Genomic DNA, 8843 nt, shown 5'->3' with positions numbered 1-8843 from the left:
GCGGCCCATGCTGAAACTGGCCCGTAATGAACACTGTATTACTTTACACCCATTAACGGCCCGCGGTGAAACTGGCCCATAATGAACAGTGTAACACTTTATACCCATTAATGGGCCGTTATTCCGTTGGGCCGTTTCCAGCACAACTTTCGGCCTTCTGAGGGCCCATTTATTCTTGGGCTCATTTGCAGCATTCGGTTAGTTACGGCCCGTTACTGTCATTTTCTGCTTGTGGGCCAAATTCAGCCCGTCGTTACAGTCGGCCCGTTTGTGATCCGTTAGTCTGTTGGGCCATTTTCATAGCGTCACCAAATACGACCTATTAAGGGCCCGTTATGGTAAGCCCATAAAACATACGATTTCCATTATAGGCCCGTCTATGGCCCATTAAAGGCCCGTACAAGACCCATAAATGAGTCGGCGGCCCATGGATCCTACGTGACGTAGAAGGCCCATGGATCCTGCGAGACGTAGAAGGCCCATGGATCCTGCGAGACGTAGAAGGCCCATGGATCCTATGAGACGTAGAAGGCCCATGGATCCTATGAGACGTAGAAGCCCCATGGATCCGATGGCCCGTGAAGGGCCATTGTCGGGCGAGTTGGCCCCCGTTTGAATGATATATCATATTCAAAGAATTATCCTACTCAATACTATCAGCTCTATAAAGCATACACTATACAACAAAGAGATCAAGGCAAGGAAAGGAAGAATAATCCTACACTATACAATAAAGAAATTACAGCCGATTATACCCATTGGGCATTATGGTTCGGCACAGGTGATAATAAAGCATACACAAACAACAAATTACATACACTGGGCAAATACAGCTCATACATCATGGACACGCATCAACTTAACTCCATTTGAACTATAATCTCTTCAGAAAATAGGATTGGCTGGATTCAGATAGCACAAATTTCAGTCTGCAAATTCTCCAATTCCTTCATGGTTACCTTGGTGTCTTGTTTCATTTGTTTGACTCCTGCATCTAATACCTGCATGTGCAGTCTCAACTTGTTGATTATACGTTGACAATCATGTACACGTTGTCTTGCCACCTCTAGTTGATGCTCGAGAACATCAGCACATTCCAATTCCAATCCATAATCATTCGGTAACGGCCATGCCGCACTGCTCGCAGATTTTTGTGTTGATGTCACTTCATCCAGAAATATTTCTGTAAGTACACATGAGTAGGGCAAAAATATAGTTACAACAGTGAAGCGAACAGGACACTATTTTGTACTACATGGCAAAACAGGACTAACAATAATGTTACACGTCACTTTCACACAATAAAATGTTACACATCATGAAGCATAAGCAGGTGATATTTTAAAATTTATAAAAAAGATAGTCTGTGTAGCCTACATACAGAAATCCCTCTTAGCTTACCAGAGGAGCATGATGTTGGGGCCCAATCGAAAACACAGACAAGTTATAAATTTAGACAGCACGTTGCGTATAAGTAAGCAAGCAGTTGGCCATTCTGTACCTCAATTGAAGTCTTAGGGAGCATAATGAACAACAGAGGGTTTCATACAAACATACTACAGCAGGAAAACCTATGCAATCATTAGCGTAGTATAAACTATATTGTGAGCCTCATGCAATAATAGTTGGTTAATAGACTTCAAAGCTTCAGGCACACTTCGGTAGAGTAATTAAATGGTAAGGGCTTTAATTATGTCAACTAATAGTGATACAAGTGCCGAACATCAGGCATAATTATTTGGGCATCTCATTAAGTGAGGGCAAATAAAGCAATTGAAAAGAGAAAATTAACTATGCCTGAAACAAACAAGGAATTGAACTGTTGAGTTGCATACAGTGACTTACCTTAGCAGGTTGAAGAGGCTCAGCGCAGCTCCTACTTCTCTTGCAAGGATCCTTCCTAACATCTCGTACTTGGAAATCCTCAATATTATCTTCATTGCACCCCCTCTGCAAGGTGACACAAACTAGTTACTCATCTCCTTGGAAGATAAATATGTATACTTTCCACTCTGTGAACACAAAAGGATGAGATTATAACAAAACAACACCACCTAATGAAACATGCCGCATCTCTTGAACTTGCACACAATGAAATGAGCATTTACTATGTCTGCACTATGTCAAAACTAGGCATACCTTCGAACTGGATCTCCAGGTACTCTTGGAGAGCCTACTGTAGTGTACATCCAAACCTTTATGTCACCTATGAGTTAGACAAGGCCCCACTACAGCAGCCCTTAGTGTTTAAATCATTGACAAGCTCTATTAGAGTGTTAGGTCAAGAACAACAAGTAATCAAAGCAAACAGTCCTAGTATGGCTGGCAGATGCAAACAAGCAATTGAACAGATGTGTGAGCAAATCTTACATATCAAGAAAAGAAGGAAAGAAGGAGGCTTAAAGACCATCACTTGACTGACCAGATTTAAGGGGCATTTAAACATCATGTGCAACATATGTACTAACATAAACATTGCGTATTCCAGATTCTACAATGGAATACACATGTATTAGGTTATGCCATGTATGATGATGCCTAAATGTACAGATAGTAGGCATGAGTGATTCATCATTGCACGCACAATTGAATTGCAGGTTAAGGGCCAGTTCGATTCCGCCTTTTCATGGCATATTGTCAAAATAAGCCATAAAATATGTAAAGAACTCATTTTTGAGTTATGGGCTTGTGCTTACCTAATTTCGCTTTGGAGGGGGCATTTCGGGTAGAACCTCACTAAAAATTGAAGGGAAGGGGAATAGTGAAATGACTCTGTTGTCTGCCTATATTACACTCAAAATGCAACTGCTGACGCCCGTGTCACACCTAACCCTCAAGTAAAAACAAACATGCAAGCATTCATTGCCCTGCCCGCTTGCATCTCCTATCCCCTTTCCCTCTACCTCGATCCCCTGCCTGCAGCACTAGGGTTCCTCCAGCGAGTCGTCGCCACTGGTCCCATCTCGCCTGGTCCTCGATGATCTATGTCCAGCTAGGCTACATGGCCGGCGGGTAGGGGCAAATCTTGCTGGCTGCTCCTCCCTCTGGCGCCGCCCCTCATTCTCATGGTCTCCAGCAGCTGCTCCACTATGGTTCGTCCAACACACTACTCCGGCGGGCGCTGCACAACTACGGCTGATGCCACACTACGGCAGAAGGCACCTTGTTCCCCCTCCCCTCCTCACAGGCCATGGGCTTGAGGTGTTGTTGAAGGATGAGCTCATCCAACAAGGTGAGTATCTCCTCTGATTTTTTGCCAAATTTTCATTCTAATCCACTATACAATGAATTGCTATGAGCTGCTTCTGCCGCTGCTATATGATGCATTGCTATGAGCTGCTCCTGCTGCTACTATATGATGAATTGCTATGAGCTGCTGCTGCTGTATGATGAGTTGCTATGAGCTGCAGCTGCTGCTATATGATGAATTGCTATGAGCTGCTGCTGCTGCTGCTATATGATGAGTTGCTACAAGCTGCTCCCGCTGCTGCTATATGATGAATTGCTATGAGCTGCTGCTACTGCTGCTATATGATGAGTTGCTACAAGCTGCTCCCCCTGCTGCTATATGATGAATTGCTATGAGCTGCTCCTACTGCTGCTATATGATGAATTGCTATGAGCTGCTCCTGCTGCTACTATATGATGAATTGCTATGAGCTGCTACTGGTATATGATGAATTGTAGACTGTTGCAGCTGTATGATGAGTTGCTATGAGCTGCTGCTGCTGCTATATGATGCTTTCAGGTCCTGCTGCTATATGATAATAACCAGCCACTTGGACCATCGAATTTCAATAAATAATTGTTCTTCATTTAAATGTGGGTCATGCGTTCTTCGTTTAAATTAGGCAATGGGATCTCTATGGAAAACATTGACCAAACTAGATTGTGCCAAGTAGATGGTATATTTGTATTTGCATTTTGAGCAAATAGTGATGGTCTGTTTTCCTATCATATTAATTACTATACTGGGTTCAATCTGTGATGTTTGCAAGTCAAGTTAATTTCCATATGGGCAGCAAAATGAAAAATATATAATGCAATCGAGACGTTCCACTGATCATACCAAAGATAAGCTGAAAACGCAATGAAAAGAACTGGTTGGCTTATTACATGAAGCTCATATTCACATGTGCTTATTTTCTTAGGATAACTCGTAATAACTGTCGCTAAGAAACTTGGCTAATAGAACTGGCATACAAATAACATGTCACGATGATTGCAATGGAGGAGTGACGTACCATAGCAGACTGTATAGGCTCACCGCTGCCTCTCATTTCTTTGCGATGTTCCATGAAATTGCCACATACATCTTGTACATTTTCATTGTGTAACCCTATCTGCAAGTTGACACGGCTAATTTCAGACATTTGTACATGATACTACATTGCATATCCCTTGCGCATATTTAAACCACCAATTAACGATTGTGTGCGTACCATAAACTAGCCATGACTCTGTATGCTGGACTAGCAGGCACTCTAAGGGAGCCTAATATAGTGCACTGGAATTCCTACATGCCACCTATGATTTTGTGTAATGTACTGCCCCTGTTCCTAAATATATGTCTTTGTAGAGATTCCAGTATGGACCACATACAAATGTATATAGATGCATTTTCGAGTGTAGATTCACTCATTTTGCTTTGTATGTAGCCTATAGTGGAATCTCTAGAAAGACTTATATTTAGGAATGGAGGTACGAGGTAGTATCATGTATGACATCTACATATCTAATTTAGCAGCCAGTAGTAGAAATCATTGTCTGCACAAAGGGATTACTGGTCGAAAATCCTAGCAAAGCACGCAGGCAGGCACAAAACAATACAAGAGAGAGAGACGCGCTTACAAGATCATAGCAATGCCTTGGTCCAGGATCTTGGTTGGCCAAGATGTTAGATCCAGAAGAAACATCGTCCTTGTAGTTTTTGTCAGCTGCATAACAGGTAACAACGACCACTACAGCATGACCCCCACTATAACAACGCTTTTTTCCGTATCTAAAAGTCCATATATGCGTTGTTAGTGCGTTTATCAACGGTTTTGGATGCGTTGCCTTATCCGGTGTTGCTGGCACATAGTGCAACGCCTATACTTTCGTTGGTAAAAGGGACGATTGCAATCATGCAACACATTAAACATGCTTGTGCAACACATATATACGTTGGTGCTTAATGCATACGAATCAAGATCCCATTGCTTGCAATGAAGAATTTTCAACGCTTCATGTGCATATATAATGTCATTATTATTATTATTATTATTATTATTATTATTATTATTATTATTATTATTATTATTATTATTGCCAGCAATGAAAATAACTCTCCATGTAATGGTTATAATTACGTATTTCAAGTGAACAAAAAAAGAATATACTCACGAGAGGAAGAAATCATATATTTGATAAAATTGTTGGATTCCAATAATGGATATTACACGAGGACATAGTCCAAATGTGATACGTAATCTAAATATTTTCTTGACAACGAATCTCAAACTGAAGGCATCCATCAACATGCGTACAACTTATCAAAAACTTAACCGAGGAACATCATCCAACAAGAACATCCCCTACAACTTTATTAAAATGGAAGGCCTCCATCATCATCATCATCATCATCATCACCATCATCATCATCATCATCATCATCACCATGAATAAACTCCTAAAGCTTAGCTTGTAAATATCTGATTTGTGATTTAAGTTCCTGTCGTCGTACAACAGAAATTAACAATTATATTGTTTTTCAACAATGCAAGAATCCTCCTCCAAGCCTTCGCAACATAATAGGCAGAATTTTCTTCAAACATTGTAAAAAAGGCTAGTAAGGTTATTCTACAATGCACACTAGTCATCAAGCCAATAATGGGCTAACATTTTTGTGTTTCCACCAATTGTTAGCTAGAAATAACTACTATCATGATCTGAAATTGTTAGGTCAGATGTGACATCAGAATGGTTTCTCCTTATGCTATTTATCTTTAAGAAAAAGAAGAAATTAGAGTGAAATTATGTATGATTGGAGACGAGATTCCTCCCCAACTGATGACGTTGGACAAAAGAGGTGCTGCAGAATAAGAATACACTTATCAGGACGCCTGGTCAGTACAAAGTCATGATACAATCAAACAAAAAAAGACACCCAAAACAAATCATGACTAAAATATGATAGTGAATAGTTAGCAACACACACTTGATGAGAAATTCATACATGTAGAAATTCTATAAGACCATCACAAAATATTCAGCTTATATGAGTGATGCTTGCATCAAATTTCTTAATGTATATATACAACTATATACTCAACTCTAGATACATATCTAATATGTCGAATATTTTATACGATAGGATTTCTCTAAGCCATCCAGTATGTTTTACCATGTACATTGTCTCTTTTTTTTTGCCTAAAGTATACACTGTCAGGACCCTATAAATTCCTAGTGTATATATACCAAAGGACACGTCAAGGAGTTTAATTCTATTATCACATGGTAGAAAACTCTAGTACAATAATGGGATAACATGCTAAGTTGTTGGAGAAAAAATATAGATGCAATCGACATGTGCAAACTTCTTTCCATGAATACTTCTGCATGGCACAAATAAAACTTTGACCAGTGCTTGGTAAGGCTAGAAGGATTTTCTTGCCACCACATTAACATGCATGTGTGTTTGTTGCTAGCACTGGCTAGGAACTTAATTAACAAAGCCATAAAATTTTTTTGGCTAACCTTCTACATGACCTATTAGATAAATTATTGTTGTGTTTGTCCTTCCTCAATAACAGCCTTCTTAGAGCCTCAAAACAATGTTCTTCATTTGTTCAGCCATGACCATGTCGACCAGTTGCTCATTGGCACACTCATTTTCATGGTGGTGGCCTTGGTCTGATACCGTCAATATGATAATACAAAACACTAAGTACGCCTGATGGCACATATATTTTCACGTCCAACGAAACAAATTATTAAGAAACTGACCTTATCAGATCAAATATGAGGTAGATTTTGTAATTGTTATGTCCATCATCTCCTCTCCTTGCATGCCACATACCTGCACTGGTACACAGTACTAATTAGCTAAAGTAAACATTTGTTTTCTTTGAAACCGAGATAATTTGTGTGCTGCGAATACAATAGAACAACATATGTTTTCTCTGATACATAGTGATATCATTTTTATAAATTGCACAAATAATTATAATTTGAGATGTGCCTCAATATATTAAGAAAGATACATTAAAAATCTACCAAACTTTAAGGACCATCATATTTTTATACCGTGAGCTCACACTTTTGCACATGCATCACAGAGGCTGACTATATGTATATAATTATATTAACCGGTGAGTATAAAGATATATCCACCATGCTGATATTATACTAATCGTGGACCTGCAGAAATGGGGACATTGGCACACAAACTCAAGCATCACACGTTCAAGTTAATTAGGCTACTATAATGCATGCAATTTAATAGACTAGCACTTATACTATGGGTGGATGCAGGGTGCTGCGACCAATTACTCCACCGAGCGGATTTGATTGGAAAGAACAGAGCCCATTGCATAACAACTAAAAAATATCAAAGTTATGGTGGTCAAACCTGAGTAGATGGCCGTGTTAGGTGATAAGGCACTCGTCGATGTTCTCACTTCTACAGAAATCCTCACTACTACAACAAAGTACTGGCACAAGTGAGTATCGCACCTACTTGAGCTGTAATAATAAGGTAAAAAAAAGATTTTCCCCATAGAAGTATGACCATATGACTGATTAGGCCGGCAAATTGGGATGTAAGCAGAAATCAGTCAACCACATAATCCACGACATTAACCAAGGACTGCACAATCAAGTTTCACTTCCATGGGCTGGTGATAGGCTCCTAAGCTATAACTAGAATCAATTCAATCACAACAAGAGGCTTCAGCTGGAGTGTCCTCTCCGCACCAACCAGCTATAATTTAACCTGTTGGTCATCATTAGGGACTAGTAAGTGGTATGTAGCAATTTACAACTAGACTGAAGTGAAGCATAGCGAAATGGGGGGAATAAAATTGGGAGAGGAGAAGAAGCCCGGCTCACCACGATAGCTTGATCGCGAGGGTGGTTGTAGCGGCAACTCTCCCCACAGCCGCCGGCCCCCGTGCGGAGGAATAATAGACGCAGTTGATTCGTAGGGGCGCGCTGACGAGGGGCAGCGCACTGGGAAGCCGGGTCGCAGGGGAGTGTTGACGAGGGACGGCACACCGAGATGGAAGGTCGCAGGGGATTGGTGAGGGGCGGCATGCCGGGGTGGAGGATCACAGGGGAGTGGTGAGGGGCGGTGCTGATAGTTCGAGGGACGGTGGCCGGCGTGGGAGCCTATAGGGTCGCGAAAAATAGAGGAGGCTGGGGCTAGGGAATGACCTAGCCAAGTTGGATCGGGCTAGATAAGAGGCTGGGTTACAGCGCGGGGCCTTATTTGGGGTTGTGGACGGTTGCAATATGTGTACTAACTACAATGCATATGCTACGATGCTTATATCCGTATCTATTGTGAATTTTGCAACACACAATTAAAACGTTATAGAATATATGTTGCTTTATAGGGGGTATCCTTGTAGTGGACCGATTAATATATATGAAGTACATCAGGCAGGTGATGCTAGACGGGTTTAAAGGTGACAAGTACCTAGGCCATGGCGGGTGCTTGGCATCTCTCCAAACAGTGGGAATAAAGTTAGAAACATTGAGGGTGATGACGCTGCACTGGCTGTCGGGGTCCGGTAAGGAGATCTAGAACCGTCGAGTAGGGTGTTTGTGGAGCGGCTCCGGTAGGGTACTACGGTGTGGGC

The 8843-nt window shown here is 41.1% G+C and overlaps 1 long non-coding RNA gene across 1 annotated transcript; it reads right to left on the bottom strand.

The window, feature by feature from the left end:
* Positions 1-5457: 5457 nt before the first annotated feature.
* On the bottom strand, positions 5458-8369 carry LOC119302410. The gene is made up of 4 exons (XR_005147560.1): positions 8092-8369; positions 7613-7975; positions 6988-7065; positions 5458-6073 (listed from the first exon to the last, which is right to left on the bottom strand). It is a non-coding gene; the product is annotated as an uncharacterized LOC119302410 (long non-coding RNA).
* Between the last annotated feature and the right edge of the window lie 474 nt (positions 8370-8843).

Source organism: Triticum dicoccoides, chromosome 1B, assembly GCF_002162155.2.
Source record: "Triticum dicoccoides isolate Atlit2015 ecotype Zavitan chromosome 1B, WEW_v2.0, whole genome shotgun sequence".
NCBI classification, from domain to species: domain Eukaryota; kingdom Viridiplantae; phylum Streptophyta; class Magnoliopsida; order Poales; family Poaceae; genus Triticum; species Triticum dicoccoides.
This window is presented reverse-complemented; position numbering and strand designations above follow the sequence as displayed.